General features: G+C 45.8%; 1 protein-coding gene and 1 long non-coding RNA gene across 9 annotated transcripts in view; one reads left to right on the top strand and one right to left on the bottom strand.

The window, feature by feature from the left end:
* Window positions 1-2,076, bottom strand: part of LOC138439400 (uncharacterized) — a 37,848-nt gene extending 35,772 nt beyond the window's left edge. Inside the window, exon 1 of one of the 2 annotated variants that reach the window (XR_011256718.1) lies at window positions 1,921-2,076. This is a non-coding gene — a long non-coding RNA (uncharacterized lncRNA). The remainder of the gene's footprint in view (window positions 1-1,920) is intronic. The other variant, XR_011256719.1, reaches the window with a different exon arrangement.
* SNX10 (sorting nexin 10) overlaps window positions 432-20,067 on the top strand; it is a 66,572-nt gene continuing 46,936 nt past the window's right edge. The window contains exons 1-2 of one of the 7 annotated variants that reach the window (XM_069588155.1): window positions 459-845; window positions 1,226-1,282. The gene's annotated coding sequence lies outside the window, so the exon portion shown is untranslated. Of the gene's footprint in view, window positions 846-1,225; window positions 1,283-6,721; window positions 6,937-14,921; window positions 15,070-19,182; window positions 19,562-20,067 lie in introns of those variants that run through there. The other 6 variants (XM_069588153.1, XM_069588151.1, XM_069588154.1 and 3 more) reach the window with 6 other exon arrangements.

The following is a 20,067-nucleotide window of genomic DNA, read 5'->3' as shown; positions in this document are numbered from 1 at the left end:
ACTGAATCATGAATCATTGAATAAAACCAGTAAAATCTTTAACGTTTACTCAGTGGATTTTTAAAAACACTGCCTTTATTATTCTGTCATGTAGTCACCCATTAGCGGTTTAAGTGATTATTGCGGCTTTCCACGCGAACAAGTGGGTCAGATGCAACCCAAGATGCCACTTGGAAAACGGTTTACTGATTCAGCCACCTTGACAGACCTCATTTCTTTCCCCCCAGGATGTCTTGTGAAAAAATTCAAACATACAGAAAAGTTGAAAGAATTTTTCAGTAAACACTCATATGCCCACCACCTAGGTTCTACCATTGACATTGTACCATTATCTATCTATCACTCTTCCCATTCAACCATCCTCTCCGTAAGCAACTAAGGGGGCGGAACGGGGTTAGCAAGCTCCTGGTGGCTTTTAAGTGGCGCCCCCCAGTAGCCGCACAGCTCTCCCCAGCCTCGGGGGCCGAGCGCAGCTTCCAGGTCCGCGGCAGGGGCGGGGCAGGCCTCCGCGGGGCCGTACCTGGGTTGGGCGGTGCGGCGGCCAAGATAGCGGGCGCGGAGCGCGGGCGCGGGGCCGCTACGTGCACGGGGAGCGCGGGGCTGCGCTCGTGTGCGCTCCTCGGCGCTCGCCGCCGCCGCCGCGCCTTTGAGTCAGCAAACTCCGCCACCCGCTGGCCCGCTGGCCCTGCTCTGCCCGGCTCTGCCTGGAGGTGCCGCCCGTAAGTGACAGGCGATCGGCCGGGAAGGCCTCCCTCGCGCCGCCGGGTGGGAACCGCGACCAGGGACTAGCCAGCCGCCCTTTCCTTTCCTTCGCGGAGGCTTAAGGCCCTTTCCTCTGCGCCCAGGTGCCTCTCTCTGCGGGCTAGGAAGATGCTTGGGTCTCCTGGGGTTGGAGCCGGGCGTTGCCTCTTTTCCTGCCGGGGAAGAGGAATCGGTCGGCTGGTTTGCCAGGGGAGGGCACGGATCGGATCGATCCTGCTAAAAAGACACCCCGGGGAGAAGGTGGGGCAGAGGTGGAATCCCGGACGCCGGCGGAGGGGGGGGCGGGGCTCGGGAAATGTGCTGAGACACCTTACACCAGGCCGGGTTGGGGTGGGTATTTTTAATTCACGAAAGGATAGTTTTGAGTTTAGAAATTGGGAGGAGTAGGCAGGGGGTTTTCTTGGGATTGTGGGATTGAGGGAAAAGACCCGAGAGAAAATCCACTGATTTTACTGATTACCAGGTCTGGTGCCACGGGAAAGCAACAGCCTGTTTTTCAGTTCTGATGTATCATACTTCGGTAAGATGGACCGCGGGGGATTGAGGGGAATGGAAGGGGGACGTAGAACCACAAGCCCTGCTTGCCAGTAAGGGCTTCTATTTCTGCAGAACACGTTTATGTATCAGAATAATAGGTTTAGAAATTTAGAGCAGGCAGGAGGCTTTCATGTGATCTCCTTCAAACCTCTCATTTTAAGGCTGGGAAACTAAGGCCCTAGGGAGCAGAGTCATCCAGCCAGTGAGAGCAGAAACAGGCCTAGATTGTGGTGGGCTTCTGACCCCCTCCGTCCTTAGCCTTCTCCACACCTCTAGGGGCGTGGGGGTGGGGGTAGGCTGGGAATGCATAAAGTCCCTCTTAGCCCCTGGGAGGGGGCTGGGCGGCAGGGATGAGTGCAGCCAAAGAGGGGAACTGGCTACTCCATCCGATGGACCAAGCTCCAAGGATGCAGTTGAATGAGATGCTTCTGCTGTTTCTACCATCTCTTCCAATGATCAATGATGCCTAGTCCTACGCACCGCACCCCCACGCCACCCCGCTTTTTAAAGGCATGGTAGATTTAAGATTGACTAATGGGACTGTTTTGAAAGAAGACAAAAAATACCATACACCCAGAAGAAAATATATAGAAGATGTGAAGAAAGGTGATTAGCACTGACCTGTATTTCAGTGGACCACCCTGTTTCTCCTGCTGGTCTATTTCATTCTCATTTCTGAGGTGACTATTTCACTAGGGAGGAAACTGGTGTTGGAGGAGTGGGGTGTGGCTCTCAGGTGACACCGCCCTTCACCAGGGTCTCTTGACTGACTGAACCTATGCTTTTCCTCCTGCAACAGAGGGCTGTGGTAGGAACTTCCTCTTATTTTACTTCCTCCAGGGAAGGCCCCCTGGAGCTTGGTGTTGGAAACAGGCATAAACACCTTCATTCCTTCCCGCATAAAAGTTTGTTGTTTAAAGACTAATGTTGTGTTCTACTGTGGCATTTCTATGTGATTTTGGAGCATTCTTAATACTTTTCTCAGCCTTAGGGTCTCTACTTGCATTTTAGGGAACTCAGTTTGTTTGTTCAGCTATTATGGGAAATGGCTTCTTTTTCCTCTTTTGATGTGAGGGCTGTGGTTTAACAACTACTTGCCAGGGGTTTGAAATCAATGAGACCAGGGTCCAGCCTTTCCAGTCTTGCATTTCTAAGAGAAGCAAATGAGGGCTTTTGGCCAGTCATGACTGACCTCCCTGGAGAATAAATACCCTGCATTTTGGATAAAAGACTCTTATCACCAACAGTCTTTTTTTCCCTCTCTCTCTCTCATAAAATTAGTAGGTATGAATCAGCTTTTCTGTTCTCTAAGCCCTGTTCAAATTAAGGGGTTGTGTGTGATAGTGGTTACAACTTCTGGTTTCAGATTCATTGGAGTTGAAATCTGGGGATAATCATTTACTAACTGAGGTACTGTCAGCAGAACACTTAACTTGATGATTTATCCTTTCTTGAGAACTAAAAAAAAGTACTGATAATCCTTGTCTCCCAGAATTGTTCATAACAATAGCTGACATTTACTGAGCACTGATTATGTACTAGGCATTGTGAAGAGTTTTTAACATGGCAGGCTCATTAATCCTTATAACAAACCTCTGAAGCAGATTCTGTTTACATCTGAGGGAAAATGAGTTATCAAGATATCTATGGCTTCCCTAGACTCTTCAGCTCAAGATCTTAACCACCCAGCTTTCTGGGTGTCCCAGATTTCTATAACGTGGAATTGTTATTTAGGGCTTAGCGTCTGCCAGGCTTGATTTCAAGTACCATATGTATATTAACAGTCCTTGAGATATGTATTGTTTTTATTCTGCCCTAGGTTTTTTTTTTTTCCTTCCCTTATCCCCTTTTCAATAACAGAAGAAGAAACAGGCACAAAGCCTAAGTCAATTAATAAATGATGGAGCCGAGATTTGAACGAGGCAGCCTGGCTCTGGAATGGGTACTCTCCCTCAGGCACTCCTCTCTGAATGTAGGTAAAGGGCTTAGCCAGACCTCAATCAAGGGCAGCCCTAAATTGGCATTTTCATTTATTTTACCCTAAGAAACCACTTCCTCCTCTCAGTCTCTGAGGAGAAGAAGATGCTTTTAGTTCTGGAAATGATTCAACTTTGCTTAAGGTTTTGTGATTCTACATACATTTCTGTTGTATTCTGTGTTATTTTTTAGAAGTTTGTGGTAGGTCTCAGTGATCTTGACCCTGGGAATGCAGAGATAGGCTTTAGGGAGTCTGTGAACTCCCTGAAAACATATGATTCCATGCTCTTGTACAAGAGTATATTATTCTAGAGGTGAGAATCCACAGCTTACTTTAGATTCTCTTTTTTAAAAATACTTTTTCATTTATTTATTCTTTTTGTCTGCATGGGATTCGGGATCCTAGTTCCCTGACCAGGGATCTAACCTGTGCCCCCTACAGGGAAGTGCAGAGTCTTAACCACTGGGCCACCAGGGAGGCCCTTCCTTTAGATTCTTAAAGGGTCATTCATGGTAGAAAGAAAATTTGGTAATGACTATTCTATTCCTATAATCTAATTTTAGAAATAGCTTAATCTGAGCTATGCAGCTACTTAGAAGTAGAAAGGGGACTATAAAACTCAGGTTTCCTAACTTCCAGTCTCATATTCTTTCCATCACACCCCAGTATTTCCCTTTGGAATGAGTGGTGCCAGGTGAATGAATTACAAAAAGCCAAAAGACTCCCAGCTTTCCCACCCTCTTCCCCAGTGTGGGAGAGGCCAACAAAGTTTCCTGGAAGCACTCTTAAAATACATCATCTTTTGGCATGTTGTCTTGTTAGCGGAACCACTCTGCACTGATTTAAGATGGGAATCTATAGCACTGTGTGATGAGAGCCAGGAGGATAAAACTTGTTTTGAGAGAAAGCAAGGAAGGAGTCAGAACATGTATTGGTTAAGGCACAAAGATGCTGTTCAGGCCTGTTGGTCGAATTGTAGTGTTGGAAAGTTATTGCTGAGGGATTTGTAAATTCAAGTGAAATTCCACGAAGTCTGAGATTTCCATGTAGGGTGTGAATCACTGGGAAGTCAGGCCAAAGCTTGATGCTCCAGTGACTGACTAAGACTAATAGGTCATGAACCTGCTGTTAGTTTAGGCCAGCACTTTAAAGTCACTTAATTTTTACAAATTGATAAAAATTTTCCTGGGAAAATATCAATACATTATACTAATAGGCAATATATTTTGAAATGTATTGTTCAACTGGACATCAAAATACGTTACTTCAGACCAGGAATAGCAAGTCCAGAATTAGTTCCCTTGTCAAGATAGAAATTCATCATGTGATTAAATTTACTGTAGTAAAGTTTATTGGGACTGTTATCGGTCCAGTTAGGAAAAAATGAGATCCAAGCCTCACACCATTCACAAAAGTAAATGCCGCTTAGAATAAAGATTGAATGTCAAAACCAAATTTATAGATATTAAAATATATATACACATATGTCAGATTAAAAAAAAAATTGGTTTGCACTGCATTTTCATTGCAGCACATTGGATCTTCTCACTGTGGCACATGGGAATCGTTAGTTGTTCATTGGGGCATGTGGACTTGGTTGTGGCATGTGGGCTTCGAACCCAGGGCCCCTGCTTTGGGAGCTCAGAGTCTTATCCTCTGGACCACCAGAGAAGTCCAAGCCCATTTCTCCATCTTGATGGCGAAATCTTTCACTGATTGAGAAATCTACCCCGCCACGTGCTCTGCTGGTTCAGAAGAGTTTACTAGGTGAGTTGAGCAGTCACCTTGTGGGCCTCCTGATCTTCCACCATCTCCTGGGTCCCTCTCTGGGTCTCTCAGCCCTGCCCCTCACCCTCCTCCCTTACCCATGAGCCACAGGGTCTTTATCTTTATGACTATGGATGCTCTCCAGTTTGTCTCAGACTTAGGAACCCTAACAGTTCAAAGTGCAGAACAGAATAAGGGGCATTGTAGGCAGGGAACCGCTGCTCCTTAGAAACTATGAATATAACGCACAGGAAGGAGGTTTCTATTACTGATCATTATCCTCCCCTGCCTCACTAGTACATCAGCCCTGTTTACTGTAGAGTGGCATTTGGGACCGCTGAGGAGGAGGCAGGTGTTCCCACAGCCCTAGATTCTAGATTCTAGTGTCTCAAAGCAGGGGATGTGGAGCCTTTCTGTCAGCTCTCTCTGGGTGATCAGACCCTGAGAATTGGGACTGCTTCTGCCCAGATGCACCTCAAAATTCCTACACTGGGAGATCAGTTTCACCTTTTATGGAGGAGTGCAGACCTGATACCGGCTTTTTGTAGCTTGCACTTTTCCCTGATGGTTGGGAAACCTTGAAAAAAACGTGACCTCTGTTTGAGGTGAGACCTTTGCCAGACTGGGTCTGTGGACAGATATGAGTCAGATGCTTTGGATTGCAGTCAGTGCTTTGGGCAGCTAGTTTAAGGAATATTATGTTTGGCATTTTACCCACTATTAACAGTTATTAACACATAATAACTTTATGTGTTATCTCTTTCTTCTTGGGTCAAGCCCAATGCCAAGCAACTGTGGGTAAGTTTGTGCCACAGGGAAAGGCCAAGGTGTGCACTTCTTGTGCAGGCTGTTTCAGAGCATATAGACTTAAAATATTTTGCTTCTGTAAATATTCCTGTCCCATCTGACAAATCCGATACTTGAAGGGGATATTTTTAGAAAGGCACAGTTGCTCTGTGATAATCAGGAAGAGACCTCAGCATTTTCTTCCTCAGGAGTCTTGGAAAACTCTAGAAAGTAATGCTCAGTGACAGTAGCTGATGCAGTAGCTGAGCTCCACATGTGCTCATGTGATCTTTACAGCTGATCCATGAAACAGGCCATTATCCCCAATTTGCAGATGATGAAACTGAGGCACAGAGATGTGAAACAATCTCCCCAGGCGAGGGGCAGAATCAGGGTTGGGAGTCAGGCTATTGGGCATTCACGTTGTCCTTCCTACTCTTGTTAGGGGGTCATGCGTGCTAAGTTTCTTCAGTCATGTCTGATACTCTGAGTGATGATATGGACTGCCATTTGCTTTTTCAGGGGGTCTTCCTGACCCAGGGATCAAACCCAGGTCTCCTAGGTCTCCCTGCATTGGCAGGTGGGTTCTTTACCACTGGTGCCACCTGGAAAACCTTGTTAGGGGACAGTTTACTTAAAGGTGAAATGCCCCTCTTGCTGTGCCCCAGATAACTTGCCAGTTCTTCCTATCTGGACTGGTGTCACTTTGGGCAGAGTTGAAAGTGACTAGTATATCACAACCCCTGGTGCTGCTGTCTTCCTTTGTAAATAAACTTGCCTCCCCAGCAAGAGTTTTTTGCAACAAAGTGGGAAGACTGTTTCCCGTGTGTTGCAATGGTTTTCCTTTTTGAAAGACAATTTATCACTTTAAAAGAGGAACAGGTAGTGTTTGCTTTTGCTTCCAGTTTGCATGCCTCTACCCTTTTTTTATCTGAGCCCCAAACTGTTCTTCAGGTGCCTGAAGGCTGTTCTGTGTGGATGTCCACCATCATCCTGGCTTGTTCCCAGCTGAACTCATCTTTGTTCTCTCTCACCTCTAAAAACAGACCTCCTTTCCAGCTTCCCCATTCTGCCTGTGACGCCAGTCTTCTTCCAGTCCCTGGCTGGTGAGTCACTCTTGACGCCCTTCTTCCATCATGCTGTCTCCAAGTTATTCTTGTTATATACATCTTTTTTAAAGAAAATATTTCACTGTGCCGTGTCTTCGTTGCAGCATGCAGAATCTTTAGTTTGGTGTATGGAATCTAGTTTCCTGACTATGGATGGAATCTGAGTCCCCTGCTTTGGGAGCGCAGAGTCTTAGCCACTGGACCACCAGGGAAGTCCCCATACATCTTTTTAAATAAACCTGATGTGTTTTTTTTGGGGGGGGGCTGCTGTGCAGCTTGTGGAGTGTTATTTCCCTGACTGGGGATTGAACTGGGACCCCCTACAGTGGAAGCATGGAGTCCTAACTACTGAACTGCCAGGGAAGCCCTAATAGGTTTGATTTTTAAGAGCAGTTTTAGGTTCACAGCAAAACTGATGGAACATACAGAGAGATCCTATGTATGACCCGCCTCCCCTCTCCTGTTAGCCTTGGCATCAGAGTGGCATGTATGTCATTATAGTCAATGAACCTGTATTGATACATTTGTCACCCAAAGTCTGTACTTTCCATTGAGGTTCACTTAATTCCTAGTGTTGTACATGCCAGGTTTTGACAAATAGATGATGTGTCCACCATTGTAGTATCACACAAAATGATTTCACCCCTCCCCACCAAATCCTTAGGGTTCTGCTTCTTGTTATTTTGAAATGTGCTTGGCCATCTCCCACCCTCCTGATCTCTTCTATTGGTTGGTGCATTCCAGCAGCTCTCTGATGAAGCTCATGGCCTATCAATCCATCCTCCACCCCATCCCCAGATGAATCATCACCATCATGGCAGGCTTCTGAGTACTACATCCCTGCCTTCTAAGAGAAGTCAGTGTTCCTCCTCTCATCATTCAGGACTTCCCCATCTTAGGATGCCCATTAGAGCTCTTCCCAGCTTACCTCCTCATGATATTCTGTCAATGCAGGCCCTCCACTGCTGGGGGGCTGAACACTTAGGTCTACTGAAAGTGATGCTGTTGCTTCCTCTTTTTTGGCCACACATCACAGTTGGCAGGATTGTAGTTCACCGACCAGGGATTGGACCTGCGCTCCCTGAAGTGGAAGCATGGAGTCCTAACTACTGGACCACCAGGGAATTCCCAAGTGGTGCTACTCCTTAATCACCCCAGGCTGGTCCTGTTTTCCCTGCTTGATGCAAGCATCAAGGCCTCGTCAGGTCCTCCTTTCCTTCATGAAGCTTCTCCCTTTGCACCCTCCTCCTTCCTGTAACCCTGTTACCAGTGCTATTTCTTTTGGCACATAGAGTGAAGTTTGCATTACAAGGAGACTGTTTCATGTCTGTATCTGGACATCTTTACATCTTAGAACTCAGGGCGTGTGCCTTAACCATTAAAAACAGCCCTTGTCAGGACCAAACCTAGAACTCTTAAACATAGTGGGTTCTCAGTAATTGCTCATTGAATTGGATTGTTGTTGCCCTCTAGTTATTCTTAGGGGTCCTCCTTTATAGCTAATGACCCTAAAAAGAGGTCTTTCAGAGGAAGACACTACACTTGTCTCAATATTACCTCCTTTCTGAGAACGAAAAAATCATTTCTGGAAGTATGGCTGTGAACTTTCCCAGTTCATGTACAGACAGAACTCTGCCTCCAATCTCCACATCCCTGAAGCATCTGAGACTTAAATAATTCTATTTATTGGTTAGTATTCTCCTCTCATACTTCCCTTTTTAGCATTTATTTCTAAGCATGTAACTTGGATGCTGTGTTAGATGTAGGGGATACTGTGTGGGGAGGACAAGGGCTTTCCTGGGTCTGGCTAGCTGGGTTTGGGTCCTGGTTCCTTCACTTACTAGCTCTATGACCTTGCACGCTTCTTCCTCATTTGTAAAACTGAGGTAGTGAGACTTGCCCGAGGGGCTCTCTTGAGGGTTAGATGAGATGATTCATGTTGCATTCTTCACACAGTGTCTGGCCCCATCATTAACAGTCTGTTATTTTTAGTTTGGTTGCTGTTTTTGATGATGAATGGTGTGACTTTAACATCATTCTCCAGTCTCATCCTCCACAGTCCAGTGGAATTAGACCAGAAGGAAAAAGAGAAAACAATAGAGGAAGGCATGTGGTCTTCAACACATGCCACCCTGGACTGTTGCTGGCTAAATTGCTTTCTCTTTTCCCAAAATGATTGAGTAATCATGAGCAGAGATGGCCAACAGGAGGGGCCGGGCAAGTTGTCCAATGTCCATCCTCCCAGCCCATGTGGTTGGGGCTACTTAAAAACTTGATGGTGATGCAGAAATGGAGAGAATTAGCTAGGACTAATTCAATCAAGTGTTCAGTTCAGTTCAGTTCAGTCGCTCAGTCATGTCCGACTCTTTGCGACCCCATGAATCGCAGCACACCAGGCCTCCCTGTCCGTCACCATCTCCTGGAGTTCACTCAGACTCACGTCCATCGAGTGCGTGATGCCATCCAGCCATCTCATCCTCTGTCGTCCCCTTCTCCTCCTGCCCCCAATCCCTTCCAGCATCAGAGTCTTTTCCAATGAGTCAACTCTTCACATGAGGTGGCCAAAGTACTGGAGCTTCAGCTTTAGCATCATTCCTTCCAAAGAAATCCCAGGGTTGATCTCCTTCAGAATGGACTGGTTGGATCTCCTTGCAGTCCAAGGGACTCTCAAGAGTCTTCTTTCAACACTGCAGTTCAAAAGCATCAATTCTTCGGCGCTCAGCCTTCTTCACAGTCCAACTCTCACATCCATACATGACCACAGGAAAAACCATAGCCTTGACTAGACGGACCTTAGTCGGCAAAGTAATGTCTCTGCTTTTGAATATACTATCTAGGTTGGTCATAACCTTCCAAGTAGAAAGCGTCTTTTAATTTCATGGCTGCAGTCACCATCTGCAGTGATTTTGGAGCCCCCCAAAATGAAGTCTGACACTGTTTCTACTGTTTCCCCATCTATTTCCCATGAAGTGATGGGACCGGTTGCTTTAAGCCAACTTTTCTGAATGTTGAGCTTTAAGCCAACTTTTACCTGACCCATTTTTTATGGGCACTTATTATATGCCAGAGATGTTGCTCTGTTCTAGGGTTATAAAGTGTGAATGACATGAACAAAGCCCCTGCCCTTGTGGGACTTTTGAGAGGACAGACAATAAACAAGAAAGTAAATTAATAGATAAAAATCATGCAGACTGACACATTTAAAGGAGAAAATAAAAGGATGGAATAAAAGGATGGAGCGCTACTGGGGGGAATTTGCTTTAGTGGGCAGTAAGGAAAGGCTCCCGAGAAGGTGGCATTTAAACCAATACCTGCAGGGTGGGAAGGGGCCCTCTTTGTGGGTTGGGGAGGGAAGAGGGTGAGGGGGATGTCAGAGGAAGCAAAAGGCACAAAGGACCGGAGGGGGTAACTTCAGAACTGACCTCATTAGGGCAACTGGACACTATGGCGGAAGAGTCCGGGTTGGTGGGAGAACCAAGGCCGTGCGGTATACAGGAATTGTGCAGATACAGACTCTGTGCTCTGGACAGTGGTTTTCAAACATTTTCTTCCATCAGTATACTTGAGGGGGCAAGTGATACGCTCCTGGGGGGATACCCTTCTGGGGGTGGGTGATGAGAAGGCTGGGATATGTGTCATTTGAAAAGAGCCCTGCATAGCTTAAATATAACTCACCACAAAATGAGAAGCGCTGCTCTTGATGATCCACTCAGAAGCCTTGGGATCTGGGGACATTTGCATCTCTTAATTTTCAGTAAATGTTGCAGGGTTATATAGGCACACTGTAGGAACACGGAATCCTGCCTGTTGTTGAGAACATTGGCACAGGCATTTGAGGATGAGTCACTGTTGAATGGATCACTGTGTGGCCCATTTAAATAATACTGTGGGGTTGTTTTTGTTTTTTTTTTTTCCCCTTTAGTCCTTGGCATGGCATTCAAGGCCTTGTTAAAAAATTTATTTTCTTTTTTGGCTGTGCTGGGTCCTCTTTGTTTTGTGTGGGCTTTCTCTAGTTGCGGTTAGTGGGGGCTATTCTTCGTTGCAGTGCACAGGCTTCCAGGTGTGTGGGCTTCAGTACTTGCGGCACCTGGGCTCGGTAGTTGCAGCTGCCGGGCTCTAGAGCACAGGCTCCGTAGTTGTGGCTCACGAGCTTAGTTGCTCCTTGGTATGTCGAACCTGTATCCCCTGAGTTGGCAGGCAGATACTTATCCACTGCGCCACTGGGGAAGTCCAATACTGTCTTTTCAATAGAAAAGTTATTCACATTCTTTTGAAGTTATTTAGAAATGCCTTTGGTGATGTCCTTTAAGATTTTAATGAGATAGATGTCCTTTTGTGCAGAGAGGCAGTGGAGGGGAGAGGAGAGAAGAGCTTCCGGAGTCCTCAGTGTGAGTCTGGGCCATACTGTGTGGATGTGGATAGGAGACTAACCTCTCTGGGTGTTGGCTTAGGAAGCTATCCTCTATAAAATAAGACAGATAAGTCTTGCACTGCCTGTCTCACTGGCTGTCATGGGACAGTGCTTTATAAACACCAGAGTATCAGAAAATAAAAGTTACTTTGTAAAGGTAAAATTTGTTTGCATATGATAAGCACATTATAGCCAGGATGTAAATCCATGACCAGAGAAAAGAACTTTTCACTGCTCATAGGTGACTGATCTCTAGAATAATCCAAAGGAGAATATTTTTATAACTTTTCAGTAGGAATGGGCTTTCTAAGTGTGCTGTAAAACTTAGAAGCCATAAGGAGAAAATTGATACAATTCATTACTTAAAAACAGCATAGCAAAACCCCTGTAAGGAAAACTAAAGGCAGATTACAAAATGGAAAAATATATGTTTCATGTTATGCATTAAGGGTTAATTTCCCTAATACATAAAGAATTACAAATTAATAAGGAAGAGAACAGAACGGTGTAGGAAAATGTCAAAGGATATGAACAAAAAGTCCATGTAAAGTAATGACTCCTAAACACATGAAGAATGCTTGACCTCACGCATAATTTAAAAAATACCAATTGAAGTGCATTGAAACATACTACACTTCACCTACCTGGGTTTGGCAAAAGTAAAAAATTTTGATAACCATCCATGTTAGGGAGGATGTGGGAAAACAGAACTCATACATACGCACTTTGTGAATTTGTATTAGTCCCCTGCAGAGGGCATCTGCCAGAACCTGCCAGAGTTAATCATTCACATTGCCTTGCTTGATTCAGTCCACTTAGCGACATTTATCCTTCAGACAAATTCACACAAACTTGCTGAGCACTGTTTCTAATGGCAAAAGAGTATCTGTCAGTGTGGGGAGTGGTGAACTGAATTGTGCTCTGGCTGTGCACAGTGGAATAGCACCCAAAAAGAGAACCAGGATGCTCTGTGGACAGCTGTGGAGCAGTCTGTGTTAAGAGTGAGGCATGGGAAGGACTGTAAGTGATGTTAGCATTTACAGAAAAGGGAGTTGGGGGTAGGAAATAAATAGGAATATATCCTACTCGCAGATGCATAAAACGTCTCTGGAAGGATACCAAAAAATGACTAAGAGGCAGAAGAGAGAAGGAGAATCTTTTTGCATTATTTACATTTTTAAACAAGTGTTAAGCTTTAAAAAATAATAAAAGTAAAATACAGAGCAAAAAATAGAAAATAGTGGTTGAGGTAGGGATTGATGAGCTGAATGCAGTAAATTCCTTAGCAATGTGTTTGATCCCCAGATTATCAGACATCTTTAGGTGTCTACCATGTATTATCACTTTCTCTGTTTGGGGGTACTCCTTCAAAGAGTTCTTGGTGGATTTGGGAGGTACAGAACTAATGTCCACCTCAATCAGAGGCCATGGAAGGGCCATATAATCCAGCCTTTGGGGACTGGTGCAGCTCCTGAAGTTCAGTGGGGGCCATTGTGTTCAAGGTTTATGTACAAGGAGTGTGGTAGGTAGAATAACAGCCTCCACATTGGTCTACATTCTAACCCTTGGAGCCGGTGAACGTTTTTCCTTGCATGCCAAAAGGGACTTTGCAGGTATAATTAAGTTAAGGGCCTTGATCAATGAGATTATCCTGAGTCATCCAAGTGAGCTTGATACAGTCATGTGCATCCTTAAAAGCAGAGAACCTTTCCCAGCCGTGTTCAGAGGGAGATATGACTGCAGAAGGGTCAGAGAGATGATATGTTGTGGGCTTTGAAGATGGAGAAAGGTGCCATGAGCCAAGCCTTGGGAAGCGGGAGAAGGCAGGAAACAGATCCTCCCCTAGAGCTTCCAGGAGGAACACAGCCCGAGCCCTTGATTTTAACCTGAAGAGATCTGTGTTGGACTTCTGACCTACAAAACTAAGGTCATAAATTTGTGTGGTTTCAAGCCACTAAGTCAATGGCAGTTTGTTTCAGCAGCAACAGGAAACTAATACAAAGATGATGTAGAAATACCCCAAGGCCTTAGTCAGGGGCTTTTTGGTCTAAGAGGAGAGAGAAGACAAGAACCTAGCCAGTCCTCACTCCAGCCAGTGTGGAAAGTGGTCTGGAGATTTGCAAGGTGTTCTGCACGAGGTGTCCGCGGAGGCCAGGGGAGACCTGGGGAGGAGGTGGCAGTTGGAGTTATGTTGTAAGAGGCACTGCAGCTCCCTCCTTGGGAGCAGGGACTTGGGTGCTGCCTGTGGGGCCTTGAGACAGTCACGTCATCTCTGTGTGCCTCGGTTTCCTAATCTGTAAAGTGGGGATACTAATAATGCCTCCTGAAGGGGCTCTCGTGCTGAGGAAAGAAGTAGATGTGTATAAAGTGCTTGGAGTAGTTCCTGGCCTTTCCAAGGGCTGTGGGAGTGCTTGCAGCTGATGTTTTGTCCTAATGAGGGAAGAGTAAGGCGGGGCCAGGCAGAGAGAGGTGGGGGAGCATCTGGGGACACCAGGCCTCTTGCTGGGGAGACGAGGAGGGGGCTCTCATCTCAGTGGTGGGCGCAGTAGTGAGGAGGGAGCAGAAAATGTGTTGATGAGTGTGAAGCCAGAAGATGGTGGCCTTGGAAGCTGGGCTGAGGCAGCCACCTAGAGCCTAAGGGTTTCAGTAGGTAGGGTGACAGTGGGTGCAGTTAGGGCGCTGGTCAAGTTTCCTTAAGAGGGGAGGGAGGCTTCGTTTCTGAGCCCTGCCTTCAGAATCTTCTTCCCCCTCCCCCTCGTCGTCTCTGTCTCCTTTCCCTGAGCAGCCTGACCTCTAACCATGATGATCACGCCTCATCCCCTGACTCTGACCACTGGGCCACTCTGGAGGTATATCTGGATCAGGGGCCATTACCTAGTACCTGGACTGGGGGTGGTGTTTAGGTGCTCAGTCATGGGCAACTCTTGCCGCCCCATGGACTATAGCCTGCCAGGCTCCTCTGTCCGTGGGATTTCCCAGGCAAGAACAGCAGAGTGGGTAGCCATTCCCTTCTCCAGGGGATCTTCCTGAACAGGGATTGAATTCACATCTTGTGCAATGCAGACAGATTCTTTACCACTGGGCCACCGGGGAAGCCCTGGTACCTGGTACTAGATCCCAGGACTCAGTGTCTGGAGAGAGAGCACTCTGGTGTCTACAGTGGCTCTCCTGGGTTCCTGCAGAGAGAGGAGCAGCAACCCTAACTGTGTGGCTTTGGCAGGTTCCCAGGGGCTGATGGCTGGTCCTGCCCTGTTGTCTTTCAGAAGCCGACTCCCTTTCGGCCTTGGCCATTTGGGGGCTGTGGCCTCTCAGTATGTAGAATGGCTTCTTGAGCAGAAGAGTCACAGGCTATCTTGTGGAGACAGAGAGCAAACAGGAAATAAAAGCATATGTGATTTTGACTCACAAGCATACGGTAATGTCGGTGACAGGGCTGAGTTGTGATTTGAAGTGGCAGTCTTTGGTTAGCCAGGACTAAGGGCTCCCTGTGAAGCAGCAGCCTGGGCTGTGGTCTCCTTGGTCCTGGGTGGTGGTGAATGGGTTGAGAGCCCTATCTTTTCCTTTCCCTCAGCTGGTTTCCCCATCTGGAGCACAAGATGCACATGGTTTCTGCCTGAGTCATGTATGTACTACGTGTGAAGTGCCTGGAATGGGTTGCCTAGTATTTGACAACTGGAAGACGGTCTATGAGGGTTCTCTTCCTCCGCCAGGGCTGACAGGTGAGCCTGATGCCCAGGTGTGCTCCCTGGATGTGGGACTGTTTCCTAGGCAGAGGGGCTCAGCTTCGCAGCAAAGCAGAAACTTTGGGCACTGTCGACTTCTTAAGAGTCACCAGGAGGAGTAAGTGGAGATGTTGCTGTTGTTCAGCTGCTCAGTCCGACTCTTTGAGACCCCCATAGACTATACAGTCCGTGGAATTCTTCAGGCCAGAATACTGGAATGGGTTGCCATTTCCTTCTCCAGGGAATCTTCCCAACCCAGGGATCGAACCCAGGTCTCCCACATTGCAGGCGGATTCTTTACCAGCTGAGCTACCAGAGAAGCCTAAGAATACTGAGGTGGGTAGCCTATCCCTTCTCCAGGGGACCTTCCCAACCCAGGATTCAACCTGGGGTCTCCTGCACTGGCAGGTGGATTCTTTACCAGCTGAGCTCCCAGGGAAGCCCCATTCATCTAAGAGACACGTGATCTTGTTAGATCCTGTAAATGAATTCTTTCCCCCCCAAGGCTATAGTGTCACTCACCTGAGGCACTTTTCTTGGTTGGGAGGTTGCTTAACTGGACTTTTCAAGATTGCTTGGCCTGTCTGGTGGGACCTGCAACATCTCTAAATCTCTGGAAAAAATGTGCAGAGGAATTACATGCCTACTGAAAAGGGGCAGATAGTTTAGGCCTTATGTGAATTTAGGCTCTGCCAAACCAATGTGGCTAAGTTCGTAATTTTCCTTTTTTTCCTGAATATTCATGTAGCAAAACTCCATCTCCTGCTTTTCTCTACTTTTTCTCACCTCTTAAAGTTTGTTGTTCACTTGTGGCAAAAAAAATAAAAACATTGTGAAATCAAGCCTATTGTTGAGTGATAATCAAAATCCTGAAACCCTGAGAACCTCACTATTTGACAAGTCACAAATATAATTTTCTTTTTAAAATCTTTTTAGACTAAAATAGCTTCCTGTGGATATTTTCCTTTCTCATAAAGAGCTTAATGTTTCTACTGGCTTAGTATTTTTACATTGGGAGTGAGTGTAATGTGGGATGGTACTGTATGACTTGCTTAAAAATACGATATTCTGAAACACTTGGGCTTTTCCTTGTGGCAGTGGCTTGTGGAGAAGTACATAGATTTGGTAACTTTGTGTGTGTATGTGTGTATATATAGTTTCCTTTATTACAGTTGTTTTCAGTTTCACAATTGAGTGTTAAGAACCTAGCCTGTGAATGACATGTGATTCTGCTTAAAGTATTTTAAGAAAAAAGATATTCAAGGAAGGGATTGGAAAACTAATTAAACTAGCAGGAAAAATAAAACAGAAGCCATATATAGTGAAAAATCAATCAGAAGAATCAGAAAAGCAGTTTATTGTTAATAATGTATTAACCAGGTTGATGAAGAGTCCATACCTCACACTGCCCTCCTTCAGCTGCGAGGATGCTGCCGTGTCCATCTCACCTCTGCGAGGCTTTGTACCTGAGATCCTCTTCGGTTCCGAAAAAGACCTCGGTGTCAAGTGTTACGATGCCCATACGTCAATGAACACTGGGCTGCCTGTGCTTCCTTAGTGCGGTGCCTGAGTGGCTGAGTGATTTCTGAGCACTGTTTTCTCCCATTTATTTGTTCAGTCAGTATAAATGTATGTAGAGAACCCATTAATTACCTGGTCCCTTAAGGCAGAGATCTCCCTTTAGGCCAGAGATTCTAAATAAAGAACAGTGTGAGCTGTGTCGTCCCTGAGCCTACAGTTTGGTGGGGAGATAGACATTAACTCAATGCCTAAATGAATAAGCGTAAGAATCTCGCTGAGATCAGAACCACAGAGGAAGAGCTTGGTGCAGGGGAAGTGTAACAAGGGGGATTTGACTGTGCTGGAGGGAGTTAGGGGAAGCTCCCCAGAGATAGTGAGATGGGAACAGAGATCTGAAAAGGGAGTAGCAGTCATCTAGTGACAGATGGGTTTGAATTCCAGCATTGCCCCTGAACAAGTGGGTGATCTTGTGGTGGTTACTTTGAGCCAGTTACTTCCTCTTTCTAAGGCTTAGTATCTTTCCCTCTTCTGTAAGAACATGTAGGCTCAAAGAGGTTAAGTAGCTTGTCCAAGGTCACACAGCCATCAGTGGCATAGTTGGGATTTGAACCCAGATGTGAGTGTCTCCAAACCTGAGCTCTAAACATTTTGTTGCTACCTTTCAAGCTAAGTTTTTGAAGATGATCTAACTGCTGTGTTAGCAAGGTAGGTGTGTGTCAGAAGATTTGTTATACATTATATAATTTGGAGGAAGGCTTATGAAAAATGTTAGCTGCCTCTGAAGAGCATTGAGGAAGCTTACTGAATTTAGATTTATTCAGTGAATCAGCAGTAGATACTGTAGTAATGTCTTTCTAGGTTATTTTCCTGATAGTTGTAAACTTTGCTTTTGAAGTACAGGCTTTAAGGAGCATTAGTGTATAGCAACCAAAAATTAAATATGCTTATGAGTGGTAGGACTTTATACTTCAAATAAGATTTTCATTTTTCCCTCATTCTTACCTCAGTGCCTATGTTAATAACTTTACAATCATTAGATCAGTTATTGTTTGCTGCCTTAAATCTATTGGAGAACTACTTCACATTCATTTGGAAGCAAAGGGAGGATGCATTATAAATAAAAGATGTAGGGAATTCCCCAGCAGTCCAGTGATTAGGACACTGAGTTTACACTACCAAGGGCCTGGATTCAATTCCTGGTCAAGGAACTAAGATCCCACAAACCGCATGATGTGGCCCCCCCTAAAAAAAATTCAGAGATGGGTGTAGACTCTGTGGGTGGAGTCAGGAAGGCGTATCAAGGAGACATTCGGCCAAAAAGCTGCTGGCTGTCAGCGCCTGATACTGCCGCAGACTGGGCAGAGCTCACTCCTGAACCGATTTTTCTGCACTTCTTATTTTGTTCTCTGCTAGTGCAAATCCTGCTTCAAAAAGTATGTGTTGTTCTTGATCAGAACTAAATAAAAATACAACCTGATGTGTCAGCTAAGGGAGGGAGAAATATCCAGCAGCTGGTGGAGAAGGGGGGCAAGCCAGAGCAGTCCCTTCTCCAGCCTTGCTTTCCGTCCTAGTGACTGGTTTTTCCTGATTGAGCAAGAGGAATAACGATGACTGGGGTGAGGGGCTCTTGTTTATTTTATATATGTTTTATGTCCTTACAGGTTTATTTGATCTATAGTTTCAAATCACAAAGGCAATATATTAAAAAAAAAAAAAAGTTGTCAACAGTCCAGGAGTGTATAAAGTAAAAAATAAGAAAATGGGTCCTTCTCCCCTGCTTTCACATGCACGTGTATATATACATGCATACGCTTTGGCGTGTATCCTTCTGGAATCTTTTTCTGTGCATATCAGTGTGTGTATACACATTTATGTCCATACTGAAACACTGGAATCACCCTGCCTGCTGTTCTGCAGTTTCCCCTTTGTCGTTTCCCCTTAGTGTGTCATGGACACGCCCCCTCCCCTTAGTACTTCCATATTACCCTGTGTTTTGAACGACAAGGTTTTTGTGAATGGGGTTCCCTTTGTTTAATTGCTCCCTTAGGAATGGGCATTCGGGTGGTCTCAACTTTTTTAGCAATAAACATGGCTACGGTGAGCAGACTCAGATGTGTGGCTTAGCGCCTAGGTGCTGGTCCTTCTCGAAGATCCCTTCCCAGATGTAGGGATGCCAGGTCGAAGGGTGTGTGAGCTCCAGGCTTTGGAGCCAGTAATCCTGTGTTCTGGTCCAGGTGGAGTGTGAGCTCTGGCCTGAGTCGGATAGAATCCCGTCTTGGTTTCCACCAAGGCAGGGAAAGCAGCGGCACCTGGAGCCCCCGAGCCTGGACAGAGCTAGTTAATGTGCATGATGCTTCTCCCCTCTGTTTCACCCTTTCCCAAACTATATGCGGGTAACAGTTTTCAAATCTTGACTTCTGCTCACTCCAGGATGCCCAGTCTGCCCTGAGAAGAGGCCAGTCATGGTCTTCTTTCCCAGTCCCCAGCTGCCTGCATTTGTTTTCCTTCTTGGTGTTTTGTTAACCTTTGGACTTCTAAAAATTGCTGACAAGATCACAAGATTAGCCTTCTTTGAAACTGATTCCCACTGGGTTAGTTTAATTCGGTCAGTCTTGTGACACCTTGTCCCAAGCTCTTTCCTGGCCAGACTACCTTGGTCGTGAATTCACCACCGCCTATGAATTCACGGCTGCCGCACTGACAGCTTCCCACGATTTTGGTCACATACCGGGAGGCAGCGAAGGCCGGCTGACCACTGGGCATCCTTGTGGCTTCATTGTCCTCACTTCTCTGGGTTCAACAATGACTTCTGTTAAGGGGCTAGACAAGTCGCTTAAATGTTTCACTTATAATTTTCCAGGTAGTTTTTATATTGTTTGCTTGTTGTTTAGTCGCTCAGTTGTGTCCGACGCTTTGCAACTGTTTTTACTGTAGCCCGCCAGGCTCCTCTGTCCATGCGATTTCCCAGGTAAGAATACTAGAATGGGTTGCCATTTCTTTCTCCAGGGGATTTTCCTGACCCAGGGATTGAACCCCCATCTCCTGCATTGCAGGTGGATTCTTTACCACTGGGCCACCAGGGAAGCCTGGTTTGATATTAGGGAGGGGTTATTTTTCTGGATGCGTTGCGCATGCCAGTCTCCCTCAACTCCATCTCCCATCTCCTGCCCACCCTTCTCCCTACCGTGATAGATGTCACTCATTGATTGAATGATTGATTGATTGATCCTAACCTTTCACCGTAGAGCCAGGGGCCCCCGGTGCTGCAGAATTAGAGTCAGTACATCTGTGGGCTTAGTAAAACCTCCAAGGGCCACAGTTGAGAAGGAGTACAGGGAAAACAGAGATGAATGATACCCAGTTCTACGGAGTTCTTGGGTTTCTAAAATGATAGAAGAAAGTTAAGGCCTAATACAGGATTGCCAACCTTTTGCTTTTTATATAAAGGGCATGAAAACCTCCTCAAAACAGATC

This window comes from Ovis canadensis, chromosome 4 (assembly GCF_042477335.2).
Source record: "Ovis canadensis isolate MfBH-ARS-UI-01 breed Bighorn chromosome 4, ARS-UI_OviCan_v2, whole genome shotgun sequence".
Lineage (NCBI taxonomy): Eukaryota > Metazoa > Chordata > Mammalia > Artiodactyla > Bovidae > Ovis > Ovis canadensis.
This window is presented reverse-complemented; position numbering and strand designations above follow the sequence as displayed.